The sequence below is a fragment of the Oryctolagus cuniculus genome, chromosome 8 (assembly GCF_051225735.1).
Source record: "Oryctolagus cuniculus isolate XC-2025 breed Fujian yellow rabbit chromosome 8, ASM5122573v1, whole genome shotgun sequence".
In the NCBI taxonomy this organism is placed as follows: Eukaryota; Metazoa; Chordata; class Mammalia; order Lagomorpha; family Leporidae; genus Oryctolagus; species Oryctolagus cuniculus.
This window is the reverse complement of record NC_142874.1, coordinates 32,619,451-32,637,953: the sequence shown is the minus strand read 5'-3', so window position 1 is coordinate 32,637,953 and position 18,503 is coordinate 32,619,451. Positions and strand designations below refer to the sequence as shown.

General features: G+C 48.1%; 1 protein-coding gene across 6 annotated transcripts in view; it reads right to left on the bottom strand.

The window, feature by feature from the left end:
• The window catches only part of CSGALNACT1 (chondroitin sulfate N-acetylgalactosaminyltransferase 1), a 323,288-nt gene that overhangs the window by 211,923 nt on the left and 92,862 nt on the right, over positions 1–18,503 (bottom strand). The gene's annotated exons all lie outside the window — the stretch shown is intronic.

Sequence of the window (18,503 nt, the reverse complement as noted above, 5' to 3'; positions counted from 1 at the left end):
GCCGGCATCCCATATGGATGCCAGTTCAAGTCCTGGCTGCTCCTCTTCCAATTCAGCTCTCTGCTGTGGCTTGGGAAAGCAGTAGAAGATGGCCCAGGTGCTTGGGCCCCTGCACCCATGTGGGAGACCCAGAAGAAGCTCCTGGCTCCTGGCTTTGGATGGGCTCAGGTCCAGCTGTTGCGACCATCTGAGGAGTGAACCAGCAGATACAAGACCTTTCTTTCTGTCTTTCCCTCTCACTGTCTGTAATTCTACCTCTCAAATAAACAAAAATCTTTAAAAAGAGATTACACCAAATGCATTGTACTTTTTTTTTTTTTTTTTGACAGGCAGAGTGGATAGTGAGAGAGAGAGACAGAGAGAAAGGTCTTCCTTTTGCCGTTGGTTCACCCTCCAATGGCCGCCGCCGCCGGCGTGCTGCGGCCGGCGCACCGTGCTGATCCGAAGCCAGGAGCCAGGTGCTTCTCCTGGTCTCCCATGGGGTGCAGGGCCCTAGCACTTGGGCCATCCTTCACTGCACTCCCTGGCCACAGCAGAGAGCTGGCCTGGAAGAGGGGCAACCGGGACAGAATCCGGCGCTCCGACCAGGACTAGAACCTGGTGTGCCGGCGCCACTAGGTGGAAGATTAGCCTATTGAGCCGCAGCGCCGGCTGTACTTTTTAATACAAGGACATCACCTAAATGTCCCAAGATAATTTAAAGGCTTTACTTGTTACTGGAGAAGAAATTTTCTAGTATGAATCTTGACACTTCTCATATGTGAAAAACTTGCACAGACCAATTCAGGAAGTGGGTGTGGGCAGTAACACCTGCTCATCTGCGTGCCTCTCGAGGTGCTATTCCGTGCAACAATTTATGTCATCAGCACAGTCAGCAGTGTTCCCAGCTGAGGAAATCAGCCCAGAGGGGCGGCTCAACACGGTCAGGTGAACCAGTAATGGAAGCAGTCCCAGAAACCAGGTTTCCAGGGCTGTGTGTGGTGCAGTGGGTCAAGCTGCCACTTGGGACGCTGGCATCCCATATGAGTGCTGGCATCCCATATGAGTGCTGGTATCCCATAAGAGTGCTGCTTCAAGCCCCAGCTGCTCTTCTTGTGATCCAGCTCCCTGCTAATGCCCCTTGAACACAATGGAAGCTGGCCCTGGGTACTTGGACCCCTGCCACCCATGTGGTTGACCAGGACAGAGTTCCAGGCTCCTGGCTTCCATATGGCCCAGCCTCCATTATTCTGCCCACTTAGGGAGCAAACCAGTGGATGGAAGGTCCCCCCATTCTGCATTTCAAACAAATATTAAAAAACAGTTTCCCAAATTCCTACTTCAACACTTTTATTGCTCTCCCTATCATTAAGGTCAAATTTTCTTAAGAAGATAATGAGTTTCCTTAAGAAAGGTGCTAGCACATGATGGTTAAGAGCACGGGCTTTGAAAACAGAGAAATCTAAGTTCCAGACCTCTCTTTGTCAAACATTGGCTAAATAACTTTGGACAAGTAGCCAATCCTCTCTGAGACTCCATGTTGTCATCTGTAAAATGGGACAAGTGTACATAGATCTATAATAGCTGTTATTATCACCACACAGCAACGCTTGGTTTTCTTCCTCTCTCACAGAAGATGTGGCAGGTAGCAGGTATGTCTGGTTCTGATCAAGGAAATGCAAGCAGATGGGAGCTGTTGCTTCCAGGTCTGGAAGCCCCCTCCCCTGCTGGCCCTGGGTGGAGATGATGAGGTCACTGCTGCAGACTGACGCAGCCAGGCTCTCCTACAGTCACCTTACCCAGGCTACTGTGGACTTGGCACTGCTGCTGGAAGCCCCTGAACCTGGGGGGCTGTGACCACAGCATCACTGAGTGTATCTGCTGTGAAGACTGAAACACACTTATAGAAAAGAAGTTCTTGAACAGGATCTTGCATGATTACCAACTAAAAAAAATGTCAGTGCCAATAAGATTGTGCAGAGGCAAAGTCTGGGAACTAAGAATCTCAGGATACGAAACTTCAGCCCGTTCATTCCCTCAACAAATGTTGACTGAATCGCTATGACGTGCGAGGCGCCGTCCTGGGTGCTGAATATATAAAGATGGAGAGGCGCAGCGGCTCCTATGGCCCCAAAACATACAAGGTATCTTTACTTTTTTTTAAATTTTTAAAGATTGTTTATTTATTTATTTATCTGAAAGTCAGAGATATATATAAAGCGAAGAAGAGGCAGAGAGACAGAGAGGTCTTCCATCTGCTGGTTCACTTCCCAGATGCCCAGGAGCCAGGAGCTTCTTCCAGGTCTCTCACACAGGTACAGGGGCCCAAGCACCTGGGCCATCTTCTACTGCTTTCCCAGGCCACAGCAGAGAGCTGGATTGGAAGAGGAGCAGCCAGGACATGAACCAGAGCCCATATGGGATGCCAACACTTTAGGCAGCGGCTTTACCCGCTACGCCACAGCGCCAGCCCCAAGGCATCTTTAAAGATTGGCTAGGGGCAGGCATTTAGCCTGGTGGTTAAGAAACACACATCCTACATTGGAGTGCTTGGGTCTGATACCCATCTCCAGCTCCCAATCCCATGTTCCTGCTAAAGCAGACCCTGGGAGGCAGCAGTGATGGTTCAAGGAATTGGGTTCCTGCTTCCACCACGAGAGACTTGGACTGAGGATTGTGTACCTGGCCTGGCCTCAGCCTGACCCAAGCCTAGACACTGTGAGCATTTGAGGGGTGAACCGGCCTATGGGAGCCTCTCTCTGTCAATCTGTCTCCCTGCTTCTAAACAAATGTATAATTGTCAAGATGTCCCCTTCTGAGAGTTTGGTTACTGCCCTTCATGATTGTGTAGTGAGATGCTCTGGTGACTAGGGAAAGCAGGAAATCCTGACCTGGCAGGGGTCTCAGGAGCCACAGCACCATCTGTGGGGCCCCTAAGGCCTCAACGCTGCCCACGTAAGGGCTAGGGAATCCCCTGAGCTGTCAATGAGAGCTTTAAATGTTCAGTGCACCCGTGTGGAAATAATACAGACACACAGTATCTTAATCCCCACCAATCATACTTTAGTATTCACGTCTCTCACAGCAAGCTACTGCGTTTGTCAGCCACGGCAAGTGTGTGGAAAATGACCAGAGATGAAAAAAATTCAAAGCACATGTTCCCACACCTGTAAGTCTCCCAATTTTTGAATCTTATTGTTTTGTCATTGACTCTGATAGAAATTATACTCTCCTTTTTAGAAAAGGAGAGAGCGAGAGAGAGAGCGAGTGAGCTTCCATCTCCTGATTTTATTGCCCAAATGCGTGTAATGTCTGGGGCCAGACCAGGCTGAAGCCAAGACTGGGAATCCAATCTGGGTTTCCCACTTGGGTGGCAGGGATTTAATCACTTGGGCCATCACCTGCCACCAGCAGGAAACTGGAATCCGTAGCCAGAACTGGGCATAAGCCCAAGCATTCCAATACAAGATCCCGCATCTCAACCAGCATCGTGACCACACTAGCCCAAACACACACTGCAACTATTATCCTTCCTGGGCAGGGAACTCTCCAAAGACACCTTAGAGTTCAGCCGCTAGAATATTCCTGACAGCATCCAACTGCTGTCTGACACACTCTCAGTGTGACAGTCATAGCTCCACTGCCTTAGATAAAACTAACACACTTGGCCTCGAAACTCAAAGCCAGTCCCCACCCCCCATCAGCAAGACAAGAGCATTCACTCTAAGAAGATTCCTACAGCATTAACAGTGGGGCATCATGGGATTTCACGGTAGCTGATCTGTCACCCTCCAATCTCATTTAAATTGCCAATAATTATGCTTAAGATGTTTTGCCATGAAATCCAGTCTTTGCCTGACTTGCCTGCTGTCAATTCAATGAATTCACCACCTCTGCAAGGCCCTTCACGCATCCTGAATAATTCTACACTCGGAAAGAAAAGAGATTCTAGGAAACCACTAGCAAACGCCTTCTATGTGTCACAGAGTAAACTCACAAGACTTACACGCTGGTCAGCCTTCCCTTTCCAACAACTCAACCCTGCACAGCCGTATCTTCCAAGACCAGGAGAGAAGCCCTGAGGAGGCCCACTGGAGTTTGCACCCTGCCAGGAGGTGCAGGCTGCTGACTCATGAGGCAGTACCGCTCTCTTGCTCTTTCTTCAAGCCACTCCCGCCACGGGGTTCTCAGGTCTCCCAGAGATATGGGATCCACCTGGAGTCCTGTGGTGCCTTTCTGTCTCTCTCTGACCCTCTCTGCAGGCTTCTCTCCTCCCAGCAGGACGCTGCCGACGTCTTCCAGCTCCTCTAGGACACGCAGATGCTGCCCTCACCCAGCTCCGAGACACCCACGCCTGGGGTCTCGTCCCTGTGGTTCCAGGCTGTCTCCAGTGAGAATGGATGGAAGGCTAGGGCATGACAGGACCAAGGCTCAAGGGCTTCACACCACGCCTGTTTCTGGTTAAGTAGATGTCTACAAGGAAACACTGCCACTGAGATGGGGAGTGCCAGGCTCTCCGGGAGGCGTCCATGTGGGCAGCCAGTGCCTTCCCCAGCACCCTGGGCCCAGAAAAGGCCATTAGCACAGGATGTCCCCGGGGTGGACATGACCCTCCCAAAAGAAGGACGAAGGTCAAACAGTGGCACAACACACACCCAAGGCCCTTTAAAAAGTTATGTTTAAAAAAATGTTATGAAAACATACTTTGAAATATGAGGGAGGAAATAAAATGTAGAAAGAAACAAAGCCTGCAGACATTTATGCACATCCTCACATTGGGTGATTTTAAATGTGTGATGTACGCACATGCGTGCACACACACACACATGTGCACACACATTCGTGCTACAGAGGTAGAGAGTAATGACAGCAATGGCTACAGTCAGCCCCAGTGCTGCAATGCCTCCTGCTGTGTGCCCCAAGAGTGGCTACACAGTGCCCTCAGCGAGGGTCCTCTCAAAAGGGCCAAGAACTTAAATACTTGGAGCTTTAAGGACTGCAGATGGTTTCTGTCCCAGTTTATTTTCTTAAAGATTTATTTTATTTATTTGAAAGACAGAGTTACAAAGAGAGGTAGAGCTACAGAGAAAGGTCTTCTATCCACTGGTTCACTCCCCAGATGGCCACAACAGCCGGAGCTACGCCGATCCAAAGCCAGGAGCCAGGAGCTTCTTCCTGGTCTCGCATGCGGATGCAAGGGCCCAAGGACTTGGGCCATCTTCTACTGCTTTCCCAGGTCATAGCAGAGAGCTGGATCAGAAGAGGAGCAGCTGGGACTAGAACTAGTGCCTGTATGGGATGCCAGCACTCCAGGCCAGGGCTTTAACCTGCTACACCATAGTGCCAACCCCATGTCCCAGTTTATTTTATACCTTTTTAAAAGTGTCAAGCCATTCCTAGCTGGAGGGCCACTGGCTGGCAGGAATGGGCTCCCAGGTGGCCAACCGCCCACCTCTGAGTCAGAATATCTTGGGGCAGCAGAAGCAAGGCACCTGGGACCAGTTACACAAAACGCAGAAAACCATGAGGCTCCCGTTCAAAAACGAAGTGCCTTATAGGTAAGCGCTGAAACAGGATGCACTTCTACCTTAATCAGTTTATTTGTTTTACACAATTCCAACAGAAATCCCAGCGATAATGGCAGGTTGGGTTTGTTTTATTTTGGGGGATTTTTAAAGAAGATTTATTATTTTGAAAGTCAAAATGAGAGAGGGAGAGAGGGAGAGAGAGAGAGAGAGAGAAAGTTAGTTTCTATCTGCTGGCTCACTCCCCAGATGTTTCCAATGGCCAGAGCTGGGCCAGGTCAAAGTCAGGAGCCAGGAGCTTCATCCAGGTCTCCCAAGTGGGGTGCAGGGGCCCAAGGACTTGGGTCATCCTCCACTGCTTTCCCAGGCCATAGCAGAGAGGTGGATCAGAAGTAGAGCAGTCGGGACCCAAACCAGTGCCTGTATGGGATGCCAGCATCACAGGTGGCAGCTTTACCCGCCACGCCACAATGCTGGCCCCCTTTTTTGGTTTTTAAGTATTTGTTTGTGCTTTAGGACAGGAGGGGAAAGGTCAGGAGAAACAGAGAACAAGGAACATGAGGGAAAGATGCTGATTCATACCGAGTAAAAAGACTAAAACGAGCTATGGGAAATAATTCTAAGAAGGAGAAATACAAACTCAAATAACTAAAACATCATAAAAGCACAATAATGAACAGTGCAATCCCAGGGCCAACCAGAAACATCTCAGTAAAACAGAACGGCATAGAAACAGAGCCAACATACAGAAGACATCAATTCACCACGACTTGCTGCCAAACGCCTGGGCCACACAAAGGCCGACTTCACAAAAAACTGCCAGGTCAACTGATGCTGCACGGCAGGAAAATCAAGTTAGAGTGTTTTCATCTCAAAATATACCCCACAGTAAATTCCATGAAATCATAGAGTTAAACTTGAAAAATCCCATTAGAGGAGCTAGAAGAAGATACAGTTAAATATTTATCGTTTTTCTGTGTGGGCTTTAAAACTACAGCACAAATCATACACACGAAAAAAGATAAACTGCACTACTTAAAATTGGAGTTACTAAGTGATTTTTATACAGTTGAATATGTATTATACAGTATATTACATAGTATATAGTAAATTAACAGGAAAAAATGGCAAATATCAAAAACCAGAAAAAAAGCCAATAACAACTAAGTAGGAAATACTTTCCTTTTTTTAAGATTTATTTATTTGAGACATAGAGTTATTGGGAGAAAGAAAGGGAGAAAGGTCTTCCATCTGCTGGTTCACTCCCCAAGTGGACCAATGGCTGGAGTTAGGCAGATTCGAAGTCAGGAGCCAGGAGCTTCTTCCAGGCCCCCCATGCAGGTACAAGGGCCCAAGCACTTGGGCCATCCTCCACTGCCCTCCTAGGCTATAAGCAGAGAGCTGGATAGGAAGAGGAGCAGCTAGGACACGAACCGATGCCCATATGGGAGGCTGGCACCTCAGGCAGAGGCTTAGCCTACTATGTACACCATAGCCAGCCCCAAATAGGAAATATTTTCAACAAAATAGAGAAAAGCATTGGTGTCCTTGACATCTAAAGATCCCACACAAGCTTTAAAAACACACACTAGACTGCGATAGATAAAAAGTAGAGAGGTTTTTTTAAGGAGTAAAAATATTTACAGATAAAAATGTACTTTCTCTATCTCCCTGCCTTTCAAATAGATAAAAACAATTTTCTAAAAAATGGGGCGGACGGTCAGTGCTGTGATTAAGATGCCCCTTAGGATGCACACATCCCACACTGCAGTGCCTGGGTTCAAGCCCTGGGCCTGCTTCTGATTCCACCTTCCTCCTCCGGCTTCCTGGGAAGCAGCAGATAACGGACCAAGCACCTGGGTCCCTTTCACCCACATGGGAGACCCAGACTGAGTTCCAGGCTCCTGGTGTCAGCCTGGCCCAACCCCAGCTGTTGCAGGCATTTGGAGAGTGAATCAGTGGATGGGAGTCCTCTGTCTCTCTCTCTATGACTCTCTGCCTTCCAAATGAAGGATGATGTGAAAAGATGCAGCAGAGAGCTCTCTTCCTCTCTTAAAAAACCAGCTGACTTCACTGGTAATCAAAGGAGGGCAAATAGAAACAGCAGCATTTGCTTTTGGCTGGCCCACTCAGCCACTCCGGCACCCAGGCCCGCTGGGGGAGTCCTGGCTTCCACCAGGGCCGGCTGGCACGGGAAACTGGCTCAGTCACCCTGCTGAGGGACGTGGCATTGCAGATCAGGACTCTTCCCTCTCACCTTTGACCTGGGAATTTTACTTCAAGGAATCAGCTAAGTCATCACACACACGAACAAAGACGCAGGGCACCGAGACGTACGTGGGAGTGTTATTCATAAAGTTGGAAGCAACTTAACCGTGTAACACTGGGGCGTGGCTGATGACTAAATTATGTCTTATACATATCATGAAATGTGATTCTATCGCCATTAAAATGATGCTTATGGAGAGTCACTAATAATGGGGAATTAATTATACTTAACATTAACACATCACATCATACACTGGTAGTAATGGGTGCTCTTTGTGTTGGGATCTGAGGTATGCAGAAACAATGCACACGACTGCTTCCACTCGGACTGAAAGGAAGGAATGTACTTCAAAATCTGAGCAGGATAGTGGGATTCAAAGATCAGTCTGGTGCAAAAAAAAAAAAGGTTCTGAAATTATGCAGTGTTTTTGGAAAACACACTTCCCATGAATTTCCTGATGACACCTCAATGGCAAAAAGGTTATTAGCGATCATTTGTGTGTGTGTGTGTGTGTGTACAATTCATTGGATTTTATTATATTTAGTGTTGTACAATCAACAACATAATCTTTTTTTTATTTAATAAATGTGAATTCACAAAGTCAACTTTTGTATTGTTGTGGCTCCCCCCCACAGCCCTCCCCTCCCCCACTCCCTCTCCCACCCCGCCCTTCATAGAGTTTCATTTTCAATTACCTTCACATACAGAAGATCAACTTGGTATATACTAAGCAAGGATTTCAACAGGCTGCACTCACACAACCGCACAAGGTATAGGGTATTGTTTGACTAGTAGTGTTGTCTTTATTTCATAGTAAAACATATTAGTGGTCATTACTATGACCACACTAGAAGGTAGAATGGCAATGACTATTATTGTTTATGTACTTTTATATTTTCTGCATTTTTCACAACTTGTATATATTAATGTAGGGAGTAAACCAGCAGATGGAAGATCAATTGGCCCTTCTCTGTCACCCTGCCTTTCAAACAAATATTTTAAAACATTTTTTTAATCAGAAAAAATAACCCTGAAAGACAGCCCCAGACTCAATGCAAGGCAGTAAGAGATGAAATGCAGATACTGAAGCTGATTCTCATCCCAAATTACAATGGAAAACAACCTCAGGCTCCTAAACTAAGACTCTGTATCGCAGATTAGAAATCACCGTGGGCCTGCACTGTGGCGTAGTGGGAAAAGCCGCCGCCTGCAGTGCCGGCATTCCCTATGGGCGCTGGTTCAAGTCCCAGCTGCTCCACTTCCGATCTGGCTGCTGTGGCCTGGGAAAGCAGTAGAAGATGGCCCAGGTGCTTGGGCCCCTGCACCCATGTGGGAAACCTGGAAGAAGCTCCTGGCTCCTGGCTCCGGCTGTTGCTGCCACTTGGAGAATGAACCAGTGGATAGAAGATCTCTCTCTCTCTCTCTCTCTCTCTCTCTTTCTGCCTCTGTCTCTCTGCACTCTGCCTTTCTAATAAATACATCTTTAAAAAGAAAAACGAAATCATTGTAAGCTTCTATGACACTGAGACACAACCTAAACATATCCAGCTCTGACCCCAATTTGCAGTCAGCCGGAATTCCTGGTGTTCCTGGGAAACATGGGCAGAACACTGTGTACAGGCAAGACACGGTTTACATGGAAAGGCCCAGTCTGAGGACAATAGGGGATCTGTCAGCAGCCACGTTTAACTCATCCAAGGAAACAAGATCGATGGCCTTTGACATTACGAAGTGGTCAGCGCCAAGCATGACAGTCGTGCCAGGCCTAGCCTCCCTGTGGCAGGAGAGGTCTGGGTCCTAACACAATGAACAAAGGAGGACCACCCACAGGAAAAACGAGTGACCCCAGGAGCATGACGGGAGGGCGAGCACACAGCAGCCACAGCGGCACCAAAGACGCCCTCTGTGCAGAAGCTGGAGGACCTCACCCAACTGAAGACATCGAAGGGTGCAAGAAATAGTCGAGTCCCAGTTTCCTTTTGGCAGAGATGCAGGTGCAAGAGTGGGCAGGAGGCAGGGTCTGCAGTCCCACGGGCGGGCTCGGCCCCGAGTCAGCTGCTGGCAGCTGCGCATTCCTTGGCAAAGTGCTTCGCGGTGTCCCCATGTGAGGTGTGAGACAGTAGACAGCACTATGCTCCCCTGCTTGGCTGACTTATACACCCATGGGGGCTGGGGTGCTGCCAGGAGAATGAGCCAGGCAGGGTGGGAAAGATACAGGAGCAACCTGAAGGGTGATGCCCACAGCCCCTGCTGGTCCCCCACCTCTCCTCCACCACCATCACTAACAGTAGTGCTGGCCTAGGCTCTGCCCACCAGGCCCTAAATGTGGGTTCCACACAGCCTGGAACAGACCTGGGGATGCAAGGGGCAAGGAAACAGCACCAGAAAGCCCACCGCACACGGGAGGGTCAGGACAGCGGGGGCCAGTCATAGAAAATACAATAAACCTCGTAAGTAAAAGAGAAATAACTCAAAATAAATTAAAAGTGAGAAACCCGCAAATCTACAATGAGCCTATCGAACAACACTTTAAAAGAGATGTTGGACACAAAGGGTGAGGAAAATCGGTGGTGATGGAAAGAATTAATGAAGACAGAAATCAATTTCACTCTGGAGAAAGACAAGAGCTAACACTAGAGATCCAAGATAAGTGTGCGGAAAATAGGAACGCTGCCTGGCATGCGCCAGGGTCCTAAGGGAATCAGACAATGACCTTGGTGAGCAAGAGACCAGCAGGTAACGCCCCACCATCACCTGCAGCCGAGGAGAGATCCTGGTGACATCGCCAATCCGTCCATAAATGAAGCCTCGGCATTTAGAGAAGTGACAAGAGAATTTAAAGAGACACTGCAAAGCATCAGCAATATTAACACTGGACGTGATTACATTAAGGGGAGTTGAACTAGGAGTGACAATGGGTCCTTATGGAGAAGAAACGGCTGAGTCACAGAGAACAGAACAGCTTAGTGCATGAGGAAGCATGAGGCCATCAGCGAGAGAGAGACTCTGGCGTGGGTGTCTTACTAGCCTGCACATGTTAAGCAAAACCTCTAGTGCTCGAGTTCATCTATGAGAAGGTACACAAATACCCACCGGACTGATGCTTGTGCGGATGAATTCATAAAAAGACCGAGCACAAACTAAAGTCCTTATAAAGTTCATAGAAAATCAAAAGATGCTTATCTCAGTGTAAAATAAAAGATTTATAAATTTATTTATTTGAAAGAGAAAAAGACATACACACACAGAGTGAGAGTGACAGAGCGAGCGAGCGAGCGAGAGATCCTCCTCTATCCACTGGTTCACTCCCCCGAAATAACCACATAGCCAGGGCTAGGAGCCAGGAACTCCAGCCAGGTCTCCTAAGTGGGTGGCAGGGACCCAAGCACTTGGGCCATCTTCCACTGCCTTTCCAGGTGCATTAGCAGGGAGCTGGACTGAAGGCAGAGCCACTAGGACCTGAACTGGTGCTCCCAGTATGGGATGCTGGTGTCACAAGCCGCGGCTTCACCTGCTGTACCACAATACCCGGCCCGAGTGCAAACATGCTGAGATCCACAAACAACGTTTTCATCACACGCATTTTCTATGAATTTTCTAAAGCTCTCTATATGCATGATTTGAATGTTTTTGCATCTAACTACACTTTATCTTTTCATTTCATTTTCTGTGAATGTCCTGAAGAATGCTGGTGGAAGGAGATACCTCAGTGGTACCCACTGTGAGCCTTACTGGCATCGTTTATACTGAGCTAGATTCTAAAGAGGGGAAAATACGCACTTCCTCAGGGTTTGCCAAGATGTGGCCAAGTCTCTGGGAAGGAAGGAATCCACTGTGTTGATAAACCCTGCGTGGTGCTCAGATCCCCACAGCAGGCTGCATGAGTCCTTTGGTCCTTGAACATGGGAAGCATTAGATGCTGAGACCCCCTTCCTGTCTATCGGTCCCCTAAAGAAGCATCCCAGGATCCTGGGACGAGAACCAACCCATGGTGGGCCTCACAAACCCCGCAGCAGCCAACTGCAGCATCCCAGCCACCCTGCAGGGCAGTTCCTGGTGTCCAGGAGCAGCTGGGGCACTCTCGCCAGGCTGGGAGAGGTCCACTGACCACCTCTGCTCTTTACCTTGACAAAGACCGTGTTCAAAACACCTGAGACCCAAGGAGTGTCTCCTGGTTGAGCTGGCAACTGAAAGAGGCCGTGTGTTCAGCTGCCTCGTCAATGTTATCTTTGTTTCTTCTCTTGCCATTGCTGAGCCCATCTGTGTGTTTAGAAAGAGCTTACTGACTAACTGCCAAAGGCATTAAACATGTGTCCCTTGGGCATCTGGTTAGCTGGGTGGTTGAGACACTAGTTAGGATGCCTGCATCCCACATCACAGTGCCTGGGTTCGATGCTCAGCTCTGTATGCTGACTCATGGGCAGACCCTGGGAGGCAGTGGTGATGGCTCAAGCAACTGGGTTCCTGCCACCCACAGAAATCTGGACTGAAGTCCCAGCCCCCAGCTTTGGTCCAGCTTTGGTCCAGTCGTTGATGGTGCTTGGGGAGTGAGGCAGCGGATGGGACCTCTCTCTTGTTCACTCTCTCTCAATCTAAACTAAATAAATGAGTACGTTTTTAAAATAAATAAAAATAAAAATGTGGATCTAGGGGTCCATCCTAATTCTCATCACAGACTAGAGTTAGGTTTCCAGAGAGCAGTATATTACGAACGCTGTAAAATTCAATGTCTGAATTATTTATAAAATATGAAATATACAAGAAAGGGATGGCAAATATTTCAGATTGCCCAAAATTTTCTAAACAAAGATGATATGGTACAAGATGCTAGTACAAGCTTTAGGGCTTATTTACTTTGGGGATTACATGAATATTTGAAAGTATTTAGGAGAAACTGTTTCGCCCACATCCTAAACAAGAGCTGTATGGTCAGCTCTGCTGGCAGCAAGAATCTGTACAAGGAGTCGTTTGAGTAGAAGAAAGAGGCTCTCTGTGTTGCGCCAACCTCTGCAACTGACGCAGCAGCCAGCTCGGCCAAGCCCAGACACTCCCAGGAGCATCGGAGGGGCCAGGCCCTCATGCAATCCAAAACCAAATACTCTATGCTCCCAGTTTTTCCCAAACTCTCTGTTCTGTTTCAGTATCGGAAGGGTTAGGAATTACTAAACATAAGGACAACTTGCTGCATACTACGCAGTTTCTCTTTGTAAAAATAGCTCACAATTCCACTTGATTGTTCCTTTTAACTCCTACAAATCGTGTTACTTTCCCAACCCAGGACCCGAAAATCTAGAAACTTGAATCCAATTTCCAAATACATCTGCTTTTCCTATTCCTTACCGTGGTTTTATTATTGCTGAACAAAACTGCAGCTTTAAAAAATGAAGCTATAATTGACCCCAAGGCAGGCAGTCTCACTCTCAGCAGTAGGAATGTATCACTCTCTAGTCATACCTGAGCACATCAAGGTTCCATTTCTAGAAATGTCCCCTGCAGGCTCACCACCACACACACACACACACTCCCCTCTGCCAAGGCTTAGTGTAGCAATGCAAGAATGGAAACAACCCAGGTGGCCATCCACGGCAGGAAGAAGAAATAAGTGACATCCGGAAAATAGAACTCAAAAGAACATGGCAGCTGTATCCATAATGAAACAGAGCAATCTCCACACTGTTCAATGAAAACTGCAACTTAAAAAGCAAGATACTTAAATACACAGGATGCTGCTATTTATGTAGAGAAAAGACAAAGACATGAAGACATGTGCGCATAGAACACTAACAGTTAACGCTCTGACTGCACCCTGCGTGCCAAGAACTGTGCTTAGCCCTGTACGTGACTTTTTTTGTTTGTTCCTCTCAGCAATTCTGAGCATTCCCATTCTGCAGAGCAGAAAAGTGAGGCACAATGAGATCTAGTAACTTGTCCCAGCTCACAAAGCGGATGGCCAGGGCGCAAACCGTCTGTCCAGACAGTCCACTTTCTTAGCTGTGATGACGCCGAAACTCCTCGTGTACCTGTCTCTGGCAGAGTCTCTGAGAAGCTGATCTGAACAGGGAGCCCCAAGGGGACCTGCAGGGCCAGAAGGGGGACAGGAAGAGTCATCCACCCCTGAACCTTCAGGATTCTGGGCATGAGCACAACCTGTCCACAAAGCAATAAATCCAGTAACTCTTCACTCTGCCTGCATGGGTTACTTGGCAGGAAGTACAACAGGAATCGTGCAATGTGTACATTATGTATTTTAAAGAAATACAGCTTTATTCTATATTTTCTTTATTCTATATATATTCTATAACTTGCATAATTAAGTTTTTTTCAAGGGCTCAAAGTGGGAAATATAACTTCATTCCATACAGAAAACACAGTTATGAGGGGATATAGACAGACACACACACACTTACACACACACACACACTCACACACAGTATTCGGCCCACTGCCACTGTCGAGGTTTGAGGTTGCTCACTTACTACACAGAACTCTCAGCAAACACATAGAAGTTTCAGATTTTATTTCTGCATAAGGGAGAAATTTAACACACTCCGGGGAGCAAAGCAAATAAAAGCATACTTGCTCTGACTCTTAATTGTGATGTCTCCCAACAATAACAGAACATTCTTCGTCATCAACTATAAAGCCATTACCATCACGTTAGCTAAAGCATATGGAAGGTCTGTGAGGTGGAGCCCCATTTCTGTGTGCTTTTCCTAAACACGAGGTCAGTAGCCCACAGGTCTTGTTAAAATGCAGATTCCAGTTCCGTGCATCCGGGGTGCGACCCAGGACTGCATTTCTAACAAGTCCACGCGATGAGACACAGAGGATGGCAGCTCATATTTTGAGTATGAAAGTTTTAGACAAAACACAGAACTAGAAACAACCCTAATCCGATAAATCAAGTTGTAGGACTAAACTGCAACTGTTAAAATCTCAGCCCATTCTGCAGCCTTTCAAAACCAGGCAGAGAAACCCATGTGACCAGATGTGCACTTTCTCTTGAGAACTGTAAGCAGTGTGAAAAAAAAAAAGGGAGAAAACATGCCTGCAAATACTTCGCTTTTCAGCTGGGTCAGTAATCCAAATGGCTTACGAAAGGTTCAGGAGGGGGTGGCTGGTGAAGGGGTAGGAAGTAGCCCACCGTGTTAAACCCAAGTGAGCGATTTTGAAGCACTTAAGTTTGTTCAACTTAATCCAAATTGATGAGGTGAGTGCCAGCAACCTGCTAAGCAACTGTGGAACAAAGACTTCTGGGGACGGGATCAACATGTCCTCCAATGGCTGTCCCTTCCACACAACACAGCCTGGACTGGCAGACAGCAAGCTTGAGCCCTGTCACCATGCTTACAGGAGACAGGCAACATGACCAAGGGCCTGCATGGCACTGGCAACAGCTCACCGAGGTGTGAGGAAATTCAAAGCAAAGACCCAACCCACTGGGCTGAGAAGGAAGGGACACGGGTGGGGTTTTGTCAGTTATCTCATGATGTCAGTCTTGAGTACTCACTACTCACGTAAGGTAACAGAAAGCAATGCAAGACCGATGGGTTAAGCACAGCACTTCTCCTGGAGGGCGGGTTAAGCACAGGGAGAGAGCAGGATGTGGGTACAGCCACGGGCTGCTCCCTGTCCCCAACACCCACTCTCCAGCAAGCGCTGGGACCAAGTTACACGTCGAAGCTGGGGCCAGGATGAACTGAACTTGAGCCCATTTACAACTGGAGCTGTACAACGGCCAGGGCAATTTTCTGGAAAGGGGTCACGTGCACCTGGCTGACAGAATGCAGTCATAGTTCCTGGGCCAGCAAACTTTATTTATAAAATGGTGAATCTGGGCTGGCACCATGGCTCACTTGGCTAATCCTCCGCCTGCAGTGCCAGCACCCCAGGTTCTAGTCCCAGATGGAGCGCCGGGTACTAGTCTCGGTTGCTCCTCTTCCAGTCCAGCTCTCTGCTGTGGCCCGGGAAGGCAGTGGAAGATGGCCCAAGTGCTTGGGCACCTGCACCCACATGGGAGACCGGGAGGATGCACCCTGCTCCTGACTTCGGATCGGCGCAGCGCCGGCCATAGCGGCCATTTGGGGAGTGAACCAACGGAAGGAAAACCTTTCTCTCTGTCTCTATCTCACTGACTATAACTCTACCTGTCAAATAAAAAAAAAAAAAAATGGTGAATCTGGTTGATGTCCCTGAATTACAAGATGGGGGTGACAATCTCTTTCCTGACGTTAGGCATTTCTGAGTCAACATCAAGAAGGGGGACTTGATGTAACTGACATGTCACCTTGTCTGGCAGCTCAGCTATTCATTCTTCCACCGGGATGAACCATCGACGGACACTGACACAGGTGCACCCCACCTCTCACTACCTCCAACCACACTGATCTCCGGGATGGAACCTCTCTCTTCCCGCCCACTCCCACCTCCCACCGCTCTGGGGCCTGACTCCACACATGTTCTTCTCTCCAGCATCCCCAGCCTCACCCCCTCTCTGGTCTCCATGAGCACTCAAACAGCACAGAAGTGATAACCACCTTTTCCAGATCACCTCCTTCCCCCACTCCTCCACTCACAATGAACTGAACAAAGCAGCAGAATGTCTTAGCTTTCTGCTCCTCCTCGCCCTTTCACTCAAAATCCCTGTGTTAATTGCATTTTGACCCTACCACTCTTCTGGAATAGTCTTTGCCAGAATCAATACACACTTCTCGGTTGTTAACTCACTCAACTCCTCTCTAGCAATGGAAAGCACAGACTTTCTAACACTCATCTCACAGGGTTTACCAGATGACCCACTGCCTCTTGGCCCTTCTGGCTTCCTTTGGATGCTATTCTTGTCTTCTTCCACCCTCAAATCTTTCCCTTAACTATGTTGTTGCTTGACTCTCCTTTCCATACATGTCACAATCCACGTAACATAGGCTGGAAAGTCCCAAGTTTGACATTTTCCTGAACACCTTGGAAATAAACTATGAACTGAGGAAAACCAAACCCTAGCCCGTCTTCAGACCGGTTCCACCCTCCCACACCCACCATTCCCTTCCAATGGAACCGGCATCCACCAAGTCACCCCCACCAAAGCTTCTGTTCTCCTCCACTCTGGTCCTCCTCCCACGGCAGGTCCAGTTGGTGGTCATTTCCCATCCATGCGAGCCTCCCCACAGTTGTCATCTTCCTGCTAGTGAGTCCAGCAAGCAGCTTCCAGTTACTCTGGCCTGAGCTCCCAGCAGCGCTGACATGGCAGCTGCCCCTCCCTCCTCTGAGTGTTGGAGGCCCATGTTCCTGCCTCTTTGGACACCTGTTCCCAGTGTCCCCAGCAGTCTCCTCTTTTATAACCTGTTGTGTGCCTCAGGGCCCTACCCTGGACCCTCATTCAACCCCATGACTTAAGGAACACATATCCCTCCAGAGTGTCAGACCCTCTGTCCAACCGCCTACTCAACCCATTTAGTTATCTGGATGCAATGAGCGAGCCCGGAGCCCCTCCGCAGTCTGCAACAAACTCCCCTCCTCATGAGGAAGCCATTCTAGAAGGTTCACCCACAGAGACGCCACTGAGCCCACGTCAGGCCAGCCAGAGTCCGGCAAGCCCGGGTGTGCCCAGGGCCCAGAACACATACCCCTGACTGCTTCCGAGGGCTTGAGGGCCTCCCCACTGTGACATAAACGTGAGTCATTAGGTCAGAAACAGTCACGAACCTAATATTTTCCAGCAGTCTCTCCAAATGCAAAATAAACAACGGAAACTGGAAACGCTCAATCACTTTCCTAGGACCTCGCGTCCTGTGAACAGAATAATGGGCTTTGGACTTCCAATGGGAAGGGAAGGAGCTGAAGCAGTCGACACTCAGCATTTACATCCACCAAAGCCGATGCACATGTGAGGTCTTGGGGAAACAGCACAGCTCTGCAGGCAAGGGACCCTAACCCTGGACCACGATGGGCCCACCCATTAACGGCAGAGTGAACAAGACAACTGATTTTTGCCTCAGTTTGCCTAAAAGTAAAATGGGAATTTTGTTGGCTCATTAAAAATTTAAGTCAGGGGGCCGGTGCCGTGGCTTACTTGGTTAATCCTCCACCTACAGTGCCGGCATCCCATATGGGCGCCGGGTTCTAGTCCCAGCTGCTCCTCTTCCAGTCCAGCTCTCTACTGTGGCCCGGCAAGGCAGTGGAGGATGGCCCAAGTGCTTGGGCCCTGCACCCGCATGGGAGACCAGGAGAAGCACATGGCTCCTGGCTTCGGATCAGCGCAGTGCCGGCCATAGCAGCCATTTGGGGGGTGGTCCAACGGAAAGAAGACCTTTCTCTCTGTCTCTCTCTCTCTCTCTCTCTAACTCTATCTGTCAAATAAAAAAAAAAAAGATTTAAGTCAGATCATTTATTTAAAAGAAAAAACATCACTACCAAGTACATTTTCCATATGAATCAAATAAATCAAAATGTTACCCAACTCAAAATCTAAAGGAAAAGGAAAACATTTCTCCAGTTTTATGAAAGAAAATTCTAACCACCTGAGGATGGAAAAGAACTGGAAAGAAAATGGATAGGAAATCACGGCATGCATTCATTCATTTAACAAGCTGAGTAAAATATATTGAGTAATAAAAAAAATGTTAGGGCAATTTTTTTTAATTTTGTTTTGCCACTCACTTTTTTTTTTTTTTTTTTTGATAGAGTTATAGACAGTGAGAGAGAGAGACAGAGAGAAAGGTCTTCCCTCCATT